The sequence below is a fragment of the Castor canadensis genome, chromosome 2 (genome assembly GCF_047511655.1).
Source record: "Castor canadensis chromosome 2, mCasCan1.hap1v2, whole genome shotgun sequence".
NCBI lineage: Eukaryota > Metazoa > Chordata > Mammalia > Rodentia > Castoridae > Castor > Castor canadensis.
The window spans coordinates 172,676,142-172,681,362 of record NC_133387.1 but is presented as its reverse complement, the minus strand read 5'-3'; the positions used below and the strand labels follow the sequence as shown (position 1 = coordinate 172,681,362).

Here is a 5,221-nt window from a genome sequence, read left to right as displayed (position 1 = left end):
ACAAGACGGGCCTATGGCCAACAGAAGGTTTGTGTTGGTCATCACTACTCTACCTTTTGACTATTGTGGGATTTCCATTGCATTGCTGGTACAGGCCATAGATTAGAATGCCCCTGAAAAATCAGCCAGTCTGACCAGGAGATCTCAGCTGCCTGAGCTCCAATAACTGGGTTCCTACTCATCAGACTTCCTCCCTGCCACCTACAGATGCCTTGCTCATTTCCTCCACCTAATTCCTACCATTTCAGACTCACTGGCCTACAAAATCCAATGTGAACTTTCCCAATGTTAAGTCCCTATCTCCATCTCCATTTACTCTCTTCTTTACTCCTTTCAGCTACTAAAATAGCCCTTACACACAGCCACAAAGTGTTACTCTAACACTTTGCTTGTCCATTACAGTTGTTTAAAATATATGTGAAGATAGCATAATGAAGCTCATTTAATACTGCTTAACAAAGTTGGAGTGTAGGATAGAGGGTGGTTAAGAGAAAATAATAGAGGGGGTGAACTTGATCAAAGTACTTTGTATTCATCTATGCAAATGACACAATGAAAACACTTTGAATATTTAATTTGTGTCAATGAAAAGGACATTTTCTCAGACACTCACTTTAACTGACAACTTCTTGGTAAATTAGGGACCATGTGTGGTACATTTTTATATTCTCAATTTAGATCCTCTGGCCCACCTTTGGAATGCTTCTCTTCAGAGGCCATCTGAATGGAGTAGAGCAATTGTGAGGCTGTGAAAATTTAATTTATCTGGTTATAAAATATTTTTTGAGACTGTTTCTTAAAAACAAATGATTAAATAATGTATTTTATTTAAAATGAAAGAAAATGTAGTTACAAGAATCATTAGGTTCATGAACCCAACAAATATGCTTATTCTCCCCAGTAATGGGCCTGGTGCTTGAATATTTTCATACAGACAAGTCTACCACAGAAAGCAGAAGATAGAAGACAATTCAATTCATTTTCTTTAAAATTTCTTCTTCAATATCTTCCTCATTTTGATATACCTTGTGTGTCTCAGGAAGTGAATTGTTATGTGGATACTGACCTTGTTTTAGAGGTATGCATTAATTATAATGCCACCATTCTAAGTCAAAAATGAGTGGGTAGAAAGGGTGAAATTAATGAATGACCTAGAGATAGAAATTTTCTATATTTGCCAAAAAAAGCTATAAACTTTGTTTGTTTAAATAAAATTTAATTCAAGACCATGTTTTATATTTATCCATTGTGCAGTTTCTAAAGTATTTACAAATGCTTATCTATTTGACTATGATAATCTATTCTGCTTTAGGAGTTGGACTCACTTTTTAATGCATATTTAGCATGTGAACACGATGTTTTGATTTAAAAATATATAGAAAGCCTTGTGCTGTAGCTCCTGCCTATAATAATAGCTATCTTTGAGGTTGAAATTGAGATGATAGCAGTTTGAGGCCAGCCTGAGAAAACAGTTTGCAAGATCCTATCTCCAAATAACCAGAGCAAAATGGACTGAAGGTGTAGCTCAAGTGGTAGAGTGGTGAGTTAGCCAATACCAACCATCAGAGTAGAGATTCATGCAGATGGTTCAATGTCTTCAGAAGGAGTGTTGTGCAGTTTCCTCTGTACCATCTTATCTGACAGTCTCTGTACTTCTCAGGGAAGACCTACGAGATCAGTGAGGAAGGGAATCTGCATTCCCACATCACAGATGGGCCTGATGTTCACAAATGCTCATGCCTTGTCCCAAGCACAACTTAAAAGTGATAGAGGCTGGGACTGGAAGTTGGTGTTATTATTCTAAATCTCTCAGGATTTATAAAATTCATACAAAATTGATCTACTTCTAAAAGTCAAGGAATGAAAGCCATGGTTTTAGTAAATAAAAATGTCTCACAACATAAATATAATAAAAATGATACAAGCAAACCCAAAATAGTCAAATCAGAAAACTATCCAGAAAATGCCCTTAGTATTCTGCATTTCACAGGTCTACTCACTAATTAGAATGCAGGAATTATTATTTTATACTTATTTTATATTTGCTTATCAATAAATTGAAAGGCATAAGCTTGATCTATAGAAATTACTACTGCTGATGGTTTTTCCTTGCCTCACGGTCAGCAGCAAATTTTTACATTTAACAACTAGTTTAATCCACATCAGTGATGTTTTGTAAGCACCCATATGTATAATAGCCCAAAACAAAGTCTGCTTCATTTTTAGAGTAATAAAATTCTTTTTAAAATTAAATCTCATATTTTAAAATTTTTAAAGATTAATTTAAAAATTTTAAATGTACTTTGTAAAAGTTAAAAGCTACATGTCTGGAAAAGAGGCAACCTAGCTGATTTATTTAGAAATATAAGCTCTATCTTTTTGTATGTTTTTTTCAAAGGGAAGGTAACCAACTCGGGATGTTTACATGCACTACATAGAGTTATCCTGTTTTTTTGTTTATATGTTTGTTTTTGTTGTTCTTATGTGAATGGCAGTAAAGAAATTATCAGAGAAAATCTAATTCTACTGACATTTTAAAAGTTGAGAGTTATACTAGAAGCCATGGTATTCTACTAGACAGTGTACAAGGAAAGGGATATTTCACATTATTGAGAAAGCTTGGACTATTCACTCTATAAAAGAAAATGGTCATCCTAGTTTAAAAATAGGGAAAAACATTCTCTGATTATTCCTTGAATTCATATAACAAGAATTTTTTCTAACCATGCTATGATTTTTGTTTAGGATTAATTTTGGGATGATCATAACCAGGTGCACTGTGGTTGAGGAATTATGAAGTCAGACATTAAAAAGGGGCTTTCATGTCTATGTCTTTGACCTCTTCAACATCCAATCTTAATTCAACTCCTCTCTCCATACCTCTTTACACTGAATTCTTATACTACAACACATACATACACACACACACACACACACACTGAAATCTCGATTCTTGTATTTGATGAAATGATTTGTCACATCAACTATTTGCTATGGGACCCTGCTTCATCTTTCTATAAGCACAAGATAATAGATAGTTCCAGTTTTTGAGTTTCATTCTCTTCCAAGCATCTACTTTCTCAATTAAAAGACCATGAAACATTTCATGTTCTCTTTTCAAGAAATGGTAGCTCTTAGCTTGAGCCAATCATCTTCCTACTACATTGGTGCAATAGGCTTCCTCTTTCCCAAAGAAAGATTACCTTGAACATGAAAAGTAATGCAACAAAAACCCTTAGATGGATGTATATATAAACCAGGAATGAAGCACATTGAAATTTCAAAGTGGAAATGTTGACTCATATTTTGTGTTTAATGAAGTAAAATTAATAAACAGAAATTAACAAAATATAATAAAGAGTTATATACTTCAAATCAGGTGAATAACAGTTTCTTATGGACTTTTTATTTAAGGAATTTTATGATTCTAAATAAAGTATTAAACTCTCTGAGTTTCAGTATTCTGTTCATATGATAAATATAATTCTGAAATAGAGTATGTATTAGTTTAACAATGCAAGGTAAACAAACTGACATAAGTGTTTAATACAAAGTATTCATAACTACAAGGTGGATTACATGTAATAGTCTTTGTGTAAATATCTGAATAGTGAAAAATTGAAATTAAAAAATTACATTCTTGCCCAGTGGAGAATGGAAAGACAGGAGAAAAATCAACTGCTTGACTCACACTTAAAGTAACTTTAAGTTAAAGAATTTTCTTGTCTAATATTACTTTAATCATTGACAGAGCCATTCATTATTTTCTTTTATCAAGACCATAATGACAGTGAATAAGAAGGAAAACAATAGCTCCCTAATTGTTATTTTGAACAGGGTAAATGGGAAGAGGAGAAATTGTGAATGGTATAGAAACAGAGAAAACCTACTAAAAAAACACTGAAAACATGACAATGCCCAAATTTCCCTCCACACAATAAGACAGGTATTAGATAAGAAAGCTGTCATTAAAGTTCTATTAATTAAACACACAGTTTCTCCCTAACTACAGGCACAGAGGGATTTGGCATTTGATCAAAACTTAATTCTGTTCAGGGTTTTCCTCAGAACAAGTCTAACATCTTTGTTCCTCAAACTCTAAATTAAGGGGTTCATCATGGGAACCACAATGGTATAAAGGACAGATGAGATTTTCCCTTCATCCATAGACCCAGTTGTGGAGGGCTTGAGATATATAAATGCACATTATCCAAAGAACAGAGAAATAGCAATTATATGGGACCTGCAAGTGCTAAAGTCTTTGGACCTGCCTTCAGTTGACCTTATTTTGAGGATGCTTGAAACAATAAAACTGTAAGAGATAAAGACAGTAAGACTGGGCACAATTATGTTGATGTCTGTTATAATGAAAATCTCCACCTCATTGACATAGGTGCTGGTGCACGAGAGCTGGAGCAATGGGAGGACATCACAGAAATAGTGGTTGATGGTGTTTGAATAACAGAAAGTCAGTCTCAGAATGCATCCAGTGGACCATGGCTCCAGCAAATGCCACCAGGTATGAACCAAGTATAAGGTAGGAACAAACTTTAGGGAACATGGCAGTGTTACACAAAAGTAGATTGCAGATTGCTACATAGCAATCATAAGCCATGGAGGTTAGCACACAGCATTCAGAAATGATAAAAAACAAAAAAAGTAAAGCTGAGTCATACATCTCATGTGAGAGATAATATTCTTGCTTAATATGAAGTTCATCAGCATTTTGGGTGTAATCACAGAAGAATAACAGAGGTTTATGGAGGACAAGTTAAAAAGGAAAAAGTACATGGGTGTGTGAAGGTGGGAATTCAGCACAATTAGAATTATCAAGCCTGAGTTTACCAATGCAGTGACTACATACATTACTAGAAACAGGAAGAATAATGGTATTTTGAGGTAAGGCTGATCTGTTAACCCCACCAGAATGAATGCATTCATGAAGGAGTCATTTGTAGAACCCATTGTTTTGTTAGAGAATCTGTGCAAACAGGAAAAATGGTGACATTAGAGGAAAACCAAGATCTTCCAACAATATCTTCTCCCACAAGTGTATTGATCTGCTGCTGGGAATGTCTGAAAATAAGCAACTGGAATCCAGAGGATCTAGTTTTAATGCTACCAGGATTCAGAGTGACATTGTCTTTTCCTTTTTTTGAGTCTTGAAAGCTAAGACTCAAGATGCTTTCATCTTCAGTAAAGAGCAACCACAAAATAAGTT

At 34.4% G+C, this 5,221-nt stretch overlaps 1 pseudogene; it reads right to left on the bottom strand.

The window, feature by feature from the left end:
• Window positions 1-4,035: 4,035 nt before the first annotated feature.
• Window positions 4,036-4,965, bottom strand: LOC109678106 (olfactory receptor 8B3-like; annotated as a pseudogene).
• Window positions 4,966-5,221: the final 256 nt, after the last annotated feature.